General features: G+C 33.4%; 1 long non-coding RNA gene across 2 annotated transcripts; it reads left to right on the forward strand.

The window, feature by feature from the left end:
* The first annotated feature begins 1,938 nt into the window (after positions 1-1,938).
* Positions 1,939-4,168, forward strand: LOC125203078 (uncharacterized). Of its 2 annotated transcripts, XR_007173291.2 has the most exons (3): positions 2,001-2,444; positions 2,879-3,735; positions 3,852-4,168. It is a non-coding gene; the product is annotated as an uncharacterized LOC125203078 (long non-coding RNA). The 2 variants fall into 2 exon arrangements; XR_016132416.1 differs by having other exon boundaries at positions 1,939-3,735.
* The last annotated feature ends 5,740 nt before the right edge of the window (positions 4,169-9,908 follow it).

The following is a 9,908-nucleotide window of genomic DNA, read 5'->3' on the forward strand; positions in this document are numbered from 1 at the left end:
AATTATTAGTTGCGATATGTTTAATTTTAATTATCAACCACTAAATTTCATTTTTATTGGTGTAATATTTATATAAATGAAAATATAATTCTATCTAAGATTTAATATTATATAATATTATTAATATAGTTTATTACTCCATATTCACTAAATATTACTCCAAACTTACTAATAATTCAAGCTTAATTTTATGTATTAACTAATAATACTATTATAGTACTATATATTTATCCAAATTAACTAAAAATTCATATTTAATTTTATATATTGTCATAATATGAATTTTATCTATTTATATTGTAAAATATGTACCTTTTTGGCTACACTAAATTTATATACTCTGTATTTAATAATTATTTAAATTTTACCTTTCACTTATTTTAAATACTCTTAATATTTAATTTACTTAAAATGTTTAATATATGTTTCGTTATATATTATTATTAATTACTATACTTTATTATTCACTAAATTTAATATATTTTGTAATAATATATTTTATTTTATATTATTAAGATAAAACGATTCGACTAATAATTGAACCGGTCGGACCGATTGAACCGTAAACCAGTAGCCTCGCTGATTCACCGGCCGGTCCGATTTTTAAAACAGTACTAACTTTAGAACGGGCCCAATTTCGGAAAGTTTGAATCTCCTCGTGTCCAATTTGTTTAGGACATGCGAAATTTCCGACATTCAATATTGTAATAGATCGTTATCTAATGTGGTCATCGTTTGGTTCTTTTGCGTTGACTTTTTATGAAAGTTGCTGTGTTTTATACTTCTACTCATTTAACAACTTTTGAGTCGACCTGCTGCTTCCATTTCGATATTCATATAACTATTTAAATGATGGAGCACTAAAATTTAATTGGTTAAATTAGTAGTCATTATTAAGATATTTGAAAATATTTTTATTTTTTCACAAATTATAACTAGTTAACGCTTACATGTACTATTAATATAGGTGATTTGATTGATTCTGCGCTATAGACGGATTCTAAACGACATCATATTGATTATTTTATGAAGTAAAAATGTTAAAAATATCATATTTATCTTCTATACATTATATCTCCATATATCTAGCTATATTTGTTTGCAGGAAATGAAAGAGTGTGATTATAAGGTGATAATTTGCTATGAATTTGCTTCGAAGAAATCGACACCGATACTAGACTTGTAGTTGAAGGTGAAAAGTGAAAACAGATATACTGAAGAATCAAGAAAAGTCCTAAAATATTAACGTTGGAAAGTCGAATTTCATATTTGTGCTACAAAACTAACAACATATTATAATATCGGCATAAAATGATGGGTAACTCTTCACAAAGAATCATTTTGACTTTTGGTGGAATGGAATGTAGTTTTCGAGTTCTAATGGAATATGTTGAAATTGAAAATAAAATGTAGTTAGTTAGGTTTATTAGTTAGTTTTTTTTTTTTACTCAGCCTATATATAAGGCTTCTTATTGTAATTTGTCGTAACTAATTATTAAAAATGTAGTCCATAAAGTAAATTTTCCCTTCTCTCTCCCCTTTCGTTTTCTCTCTTCACTGAACGGTTTCTGAAATTCATCGCAGTTTTCTTTGTTCTCTTCAATGGAGATTTCTCCGTCTATTCTGAATCTCCATTTTTAACAGAATGGTCGACGCAGTTTCCAAATTTGAATGGAATCAAATTTATATACTACCCCGTCCCACCTAAGCAGTCCCAAACAATTTAGTCCGTCTCGTATTAGAAGTCTCAATTAGAATCTTCCATAAATAGTAATAGTCCCACGTTCCACTAATTAACACTTGATTTTACTTGCTATATTGCTTGCTGATTTGCAAGCACATTTTAGGGTGCTTGTAAAATTAACTTTTTTTGTTGTTTTGCGAGCAAATTTTATGGTGCTTGCAAATCTTAGTATTTTATTTTAACAATAGAGACGGAAATGCTGTCAGTAAAAAAAGTATATATATATATAATCCATTTAACACTCTTTTCCCTTTTCATCTTGATTTAACCCTAGTTTTCACTTTTCACTTTTCACTTTTCACTAATTCCCAACCCCCAAAATTCCCTCAGCTTCCACGATGGCCCGCCCCAATCTCTCCTCCACCGCCCATGACCGCCACAATATCCAATGCCCTTCGCCATCTCTAGCCGTCTAGTTCCCTGCTATGGCTTCACTGCCGTCTCCCCCGCCGTCGAATTGTTGTTCCTCGTCATCATCGACGTATCGAGATCCCTGACCTCGCCGCGTCCTACACCAGCGCCATCCAGTACTTGCATCTCTGCCTCCGTGACCAGCGCACAGTCCTCGCCTCCGTCGGCGTGTTCGAGTTCCTGGTGAAACTATTGCCGACTCCACTGCGAGCTGCGGAGAGGCGATGTTGTCGAATTGAGCTTGGCGGTTGGTGGCGGTTTCAATTTTAGAGGAAATTGAGATTGCAAAGTGAGTGACTTTTCAGATTTTCGTTAGTTAAATTAGAAATCTGCAGATCTATACTCAGATTTATAAATTTATTTTCAGATCTGCACGTTTTATTTTTTTTAATGTTTTACTGAGATTTCTTCGACAGATTCTCACGAATATGTATTTATATTTTGTTAGAAGCATTGCTTTGGTGGAAACTTGTAAATACCTAGATTTTAATTTTGATAAACATGATTAATCATAATTGGGCTATTTGGCTGTCGAAAGTTATGATGAAGATTCAAGGCATGATAGTTTGAATATGATACACTACTATATTGCTTTGATTAAAATGGATGTAATATGCCTTGAAATCCAAATAATGGTACTGTCTGTTTCTCACAACGTTTATATGATTTCATAGTACTAATTTATTGTATCTTATAACTTGTTTTTCTGAAATCTTCATGCAGAGAAGGTTGCAGGATGCTTGAAGGTATTTCCCATTTATTTCTGTTTATGTATGTAATAGCAAAAACTACCAACGAGAAGAAAGCTTCATGCAGAGTAGTTTGTAGAAAGCTTGAAGGATTTTGTTTCTTGATGTAATAGTAAAAACACAACTTTGAGGCATTTTGTTTGCTAACTCTGATTTCTTTTAGGGAAATTTCAGGATCTGAAAGTTTTAAAGAATCAGTTGTATTCACTATTCAGCAGCTGAATCAAGAAGAAATGATTATTGCAAAGCTATAGCATAAATACAAGGTTTTAACTCATTAACAACTCTTGTTGGGAAATATACAATTTCAAGAGCTACATTTGAGAACTTTCGGATAGTACCTTTTGATTGTCGTTCGATTTCTGAGAATTGAGTTATTGACTAGTGAAATTGGATTCATGTTGATTTCTCAGTCACAATTGAACAATTTGAAATTTGTTGTCTTCAACTACAGTACAGAGGCATGTTATGAAACCACTTTGTTTAAGAATTTCATTCATGGAATGTCGATCGAGATCATTGTGAAATTCATGAATAACTCTTTTCTTACTTTTCACATTGATAAGGTTCATCATTTATCTTCATGAAATCCCCTATTTAAATTTTAATGCATAACATTTTTTCTTGAATCTCTCTCTTTTTCAGGACATTGCAGGTACATCCAAGTTCTAATCCGTTCACTTATGCATATTCTTATTAATGTACGAAACATGGTTACTCACAAGAGTTTTTGCTGATGTTTATCAATATTTGTGTAGGTAATCTAAAATTGCACAATATTTGTGTAAGCAGATGACCTCAAGTCAGATGTTTCTATCCATGACCGAAGAGGTAAATTATAGAGCATATACATCATATATAGCTAATCAACTAATCTTGAAAGTTACATGTAAAACTTGAGGATTGTTTTGGCTGATTTCTGAATTTGTGGATGGGATATTTTGCAGTTTGATATGGGTGATGTTCTCATCGGTGGTAAATAGAGTAGTGGTATGTCACACCATATTTTTCACCACTAAAGAAGAAGAGAACTAGATTAGAATGCAATCTTTCTCGAGCTTTTTGGGAGGGTGAAGAAAAGAAAATAGGTTCCTGGAGCTGTACGGGTGACGAGCTTATTTTGGGAGCTAGTAGTATTTGAACTAATTGTGGGAGCTAGTAGTATTTTAACTAAATCATGTGATCTAATTGAATTGAAGTCTAAAACAATATTTTGTATCTGTGTAAAATTTTAATTTCGTTATTCTATTGAATTATTTCATTTTATGATTTGGAAAAATAAATAGTAATATTAACTTTTAAAAAATAATAAAAATATAATAGAAAGATATTTTAAAAAGATACTGGATTAGCGAGCACGGCGGTGCTTGCAAAAATAAGTTAGAAACTGGAATTATTGGCAAGCACAAAACATGCTAGCAAAGTTGAATTTTGCAACCACATTGAGGAAATTTGCGACCAAAAAGTGCTTGCAAAGTATTAATACCACCAGATTTTGCAAGCCATTTTGCAAGCACCGGTAAATGTGCTTGCAATTTTTGCTACGAGCTAAATGGGAAGCACCTTCTTTGCTAGCAAAGTGCTTGCAAAATGCTTATTTGCAAGCATATATACTTATTTGCAAGCACTTTGGTGCTTGCAAAACAACTTTTTTTTTTGTAGTGAGTGGGACAGAGGGAAATGCTTTTGAATTCGAAATATCTTTATTTCATTGATTTTACGTACTTGTCAATTAATTTTTATGTACTTAATCATTCGTTATATATGGAGTAGTATATTTGAACAAGTAGGGTTTGTAAAAAAGGGAAATCACTTAAAAAATATTTGTCAAAACGTGTAAAAATAACATTCAAATATTTTCATGGAATATGATCATATGAATTTAACGAAATCATATGAAAATGAAATGTTTTAATAACTAATAATTTAATGTTCACGATTACAAATTCACCGGTTTCGTTGCCTAATAGGTGAAATCACATTCGTCCGATCATACCTAAAAGAACATGAATTTACTAAGTCCACAACAAGAGAGATGTATATATAAGAAATATTGAAAACATAAAAAAATTGAATAAAGGAAAGAAATTTGTTTGGTATACTGAAAAGCATGTTTCAAGCAAGTTTCGCGCGAATAGAATCTTGCTTGTATACGTAAAACTCTACAATCCACTTTTAATTCGATTCAGTATTATTCGAGCAGTTTTGCACGAATAGAATCAGTATATTATTACATTGTGTTTGCTTGTGCATTTATAAAATGTTTTATAAACATTTAAATGTATAAGAAGCAAACAAAGTCTAATTCTTTTGCTTAGTAGACCGATTGTGGACGTCGTCCACTTTAAGGTAACACGGTCAGATCTATGCAATGCTTTGCAAAAGAAAAAGAAGAATTTCACAACCTAAATAGGCTTAGACTACCTATCGTGAAAGGTTGCAATGTCAGTCCGCATATTTCTAAGTCTTACTGAAATAAGATGACATTGGTGTGGTATAGCACTGAACGGATCTAATAGCAAGACGTGTCTTTATGCTATCTACTGAAAGACTAGGTCTTGATAAAATACTACTCCCTCCGTCCCATTAAAAATGCAACGTTTTCCTTTTCTGGTTGTCCCATTAAAAATGAAACGTTTCCTAAAATGGAAACCTCTACTTTTTCATCTATCTTACTTTACTCTCTCTTCATTAACTCACAAAACAACACTGCATAAAATCTCGTGCCGATTCCCAAATGTTGCATTTTAAGTGGGACGGAGGGAGTATTTCTTAATCTACATATGTTAGTATTGAGCATACGGTATTGATTATACACTACTTTGACTTATCAAATGGTGCGGGTTTTTCGCAACCCAATAATCCTGATATATTGGATAGTGGTGATTAATTTCTAGCGGTGCTAGGATTGCTATTATGTTGAAACATGCGCGAGGTGAGTCTCGTTTGATAATGTCCTCAAGAGGAGCTCGAACAAGGTTTTATTATTCAGAAAACTGGTCATTTGGAGTTTTACCGCTCTATGGATAATAATTAATTAAGTCTTTTTTGCTAACTCCACTCTTGGAATAAATAAGATGTTAATTAATTAAGTCTATAGAAGACATTAATTAATTAATGGACATTTATATCTTAAGCGCGGGAAATAAATAATAAATAAAGTGGAAACCCGGATTACTTGTAATTTCGGATTTGGATGGGGAGAGTTCAATATTACTTCTGTAGTGGCTACTCGTAATATTCCAATATAAGCTTGTATTAAATCGTGGGTTCAATTTAATTAGTAAAAAGCAAATTGGGGGAGCCCATATCCAAAGCCTTCCATAGATCTCTGTCTGGACCCAAAAGGAACTTAATATAAATAGGAGAATAAAGGAGACGGAATTATTCATTAATTTAATATGAAAAATTTCGTCCATCTCTCTCTAGAGTAGGGACGATATTTTTCTTATTTTGATAAGATCAGCCCACCCTGATATCGAGATACAATTCGGGAACCAGAGAGAAGATACGTAGTCTAGTATTGAAGATCTTCATGTGGAGAGGGCGCAAGCAATCGACGATTCTTTGGAGAATCAAAATCTGTAACCCTAAACTGTAGAAATCATGTTTAGGATTTATATTTTCTAAGCATGAATTATTTGCGTTCTAGCATGCATTTATCTATTTAACATGTGAATTGATTAATCACATAATCGGTCAAATAGATCCGTATCTGATTCATTTGTTTTGTACAAGCCTTCCGATGTGCAAAGGGCATCAAACCCCAGCATGACTCTCACCCTAGAAATGAGGTTCTGATATCCTTACCACACTTACCCTAGAAATTTATAATTGCATAAACATTAATGATATGATAGAACCCTCTTCTATCGGGATTGAGCACTCACGTTTGTAACGAGAATAAAAGAAAGATGAACCTTAGTTGAGGTGCTAGAGGGAGATTTTCGTCATAACCGGGAATGAGAACAAGTAATTAACTTTATTTCTCAATGAATGATAATACGATAGAATTCTATTATATAGAATTCTAAACCCTAACATATATCTTGCTAATCAAGAAACCTAATTAAAATAAAAGATTACAAAAGATATGGAAAATAAATAAAGATTACTAAATAAAATAAAAGATACTCTAAAATATTGGAGATGATCTTCGGCGATATTTGCTAGATCGAGGACCCTATCAACTCTCCTGCCGTTGAAAACCACCTTGCCCTCAAGGTGGGATATATGAATTGCAATTAGGGGTGAGCAAAATAACCGAAAACCGAATATCCGAACCGAACCAAACCGAAATTTTGAAATTCGGTTCAATTTTTTCGGTTTTTCGGTTCGGTTCGGTTCGGTTTTAAAAATATAAAAATTTCGATTTTTCGGTTCAGTTCGGTTTGGGCGAAAAAAACCGAAAAAACGAATTATATTTTAAATATATTATTATATATTTTTATCCTATTAATTTAGTATATTATATCATATATATAATATATATTCTTCTAATATATTTTTATATAATAAATATTTTATATATTATATTAATTTTATATTATATATATTTATATTCTATTAGTATATATAAAATAAAATAAATTAGATATATTAAAATATACTATTTTTTCGGTTTTTCGGTTGTGTTTTGAAAATTCGGTTTTCTCGGTTTGGTTCGGTTTTTTAAGTTCGGTTTTCAGTTTTTCGGTTTTCGGTTTTTCGGTTTTTCAGTTCGGTTCGGTTTCAATTTTAGCCTAAATTCGGTTTTTCGGGTTCGGTTCGGTTTGGGCGAAAACCGAACCGAAACCCGAATGCACACCCCTAATTGCAATATTGTGTCCACAGAAATTATCAAGTTGTTGTTGAAGTCTGCATAAGCTCCAATCAGCATCTCCACTAAGAGCTTCAATAACATCCGACACAAAAACTCCCGGATCAAATATGCGAATCCCATAGAACAATCTATGTTTGCTTCGCTCAAGAATATTTCAGAAATCCTTAGCGGCTACTCGCCTGTGGAGAAACATTGGTAACTTCATAGCATATGCCAACTCAAATGGCTTCTCGAAGTACTTTTGTTGAACTTTAGTTGGGAAAAGGTGAAGCCTATTACTCCCTCCGTCCCAAAAAAGTAGAGTCATATTCCTTTTTAGTTCGTCCCAACAAAGTTGAGTCATTTCCTTTTTTTAACAAAAGACAAAACATCAAATCACTCTTTTTTTTTTATAAATTCCATCATTTACTTTACTTTCTCTTATCTTTCCTACTTTTTTCATCTTTCCTATTTATTAAATATAAATTCTTAACCTCCGTGCCCAAAAGTTTTGTCTCAACTTTTATGGGACGGAGGGAGTATAATCTAATCCACATTCTACAATTGTCACCACCTTTCCCTTATCAACTCTCTCACCGGCCAACGACAAAAGAGCCTCAAATTGTCTCCCTGGATCACCACTATCTTCAAAATCAGTTTCAGCAATAGCAAGAACCTCTTTTGACTCCTCAGGGGAACCCCCTGTCACAATAATCCGATTGACTCCATCGCTCCAAGTATTGACAACATACCACAATTTGGAAACATTGTAGAGAGCATCAAAATGAAATGCTTTGATATGGACTAAATAGCCATTAACTTTGCCAATGACATGCTCAACAACAATAGAATCAGAGACCATATTATGTGCTTTGGACACATCAAAAGGACCCGGATCAAATATGCGAACCCCAATTTCGTCACCAAATTGACGAATTGCCCGACACCACGCAACCTCTTTGAGCATAAAACTGTAGTCCTAAATACAAGAACCTGCAAAAATCAATTCATCCTTCGAGAATCCCAGATATGTCGCATCCATGTGCGGAGGGATTACGCGGCCATCCGAGGCCTGAGACAAACAGAACAAGTCTTTCTCCACCGACTTGACGTCTATGGGCGTAGCTTCGCCTCTACGTGCCATTTCGACAACTTCAGTTTGTGGCTTTGCCTCAGCCTCCTCTACCTACTCTTCAACTACCACACTTTTTGCATCAGCCACGTCATTTTTTGGTTCGATCTTCTTAGCCCCAGCAGCTGTCTCCTCTGTTTTCATATCCCGTTGTGATTCAACCTTATTTTCTTCAATCAGATCAGCTTCAGATTTGGCTAAACATTCAGTAGGCTTGGCTGGTGGAGCCTCTTCCACAACAGGAGCTGCATTTTCGACCACTTGAGTAGGCGTTTGTTCTACATCCTCTTTCTTTGCTTCTGTTGATTCACACTCAATTTTTGTGCTCCCTGCTTAAACTTTCTTCATCTTGTCACTATCGATGGTGACTAACTGCCTTTCATCGGCCCTCTATGTTAAATCAGGAGAAAATTGGTAATAGACTGCCACCAATAAATCCTCCCACAAACCACCAATGTCAGTTTTTTTATAAGTATGAAACCAATCAGTTACCGGTGGATCGAACTGAAGGAGCTGGCAGCGGAAACGTGCGTCGGATTATCATAATTTAATAATTATTAATCGAACAAATAAATCACATAATAATCAGATCTATTTAGCAGATTATTTAGACAAAATCTATTCGCGTAATTTTCACATGTATCATGCTCATAACTTGAATTAATCATGCTTTAAGAATATTGAAACCTAAAACATGCTTTTCTACGGAGCAGTAATAATACCTTATTAATTCTCCAAAGAATTGATGATGGTGGCTCAACTTTATTTTACCCAAATAATACCCGCAAGTGTACGGGGTTATCGTAGCAAACATCAAGCAAGAGTATATCGTATCCCACAGAGACAATTAAGTGTAAACCTAAGTACCACGGACAAATTTCAACTACTATCCAGACGATCAAGAGTTTTGGGTTTTTTTTTCTAACAACTACGAAAAGCATATAAATTCAGAGATTAAAATAAACACTTAAACAAGAGAATAAAGAAGCAAGTTGTAAAAATGATAGAAAAATATGTAGAATTCAAGGATCCGATGCACAACTCATAGCCTAACCCAATAAGAAACGATTT

Source organism: Salvia hispanica, chromosome 6 (assembly GCF_029641045.1).
Source record: "Salvia hispanica isolate PSC_SH4W2 chromosome 6, Shi_PSC_v1, whole genome shotgun sequence".
Classification (NCBI taxonomy): Eukaryota; Viridiplantae; Streptophyta; class Magnoliopsida; order Lamiales; family Lamiaceae; genus Salvia; species Salvia hispanica.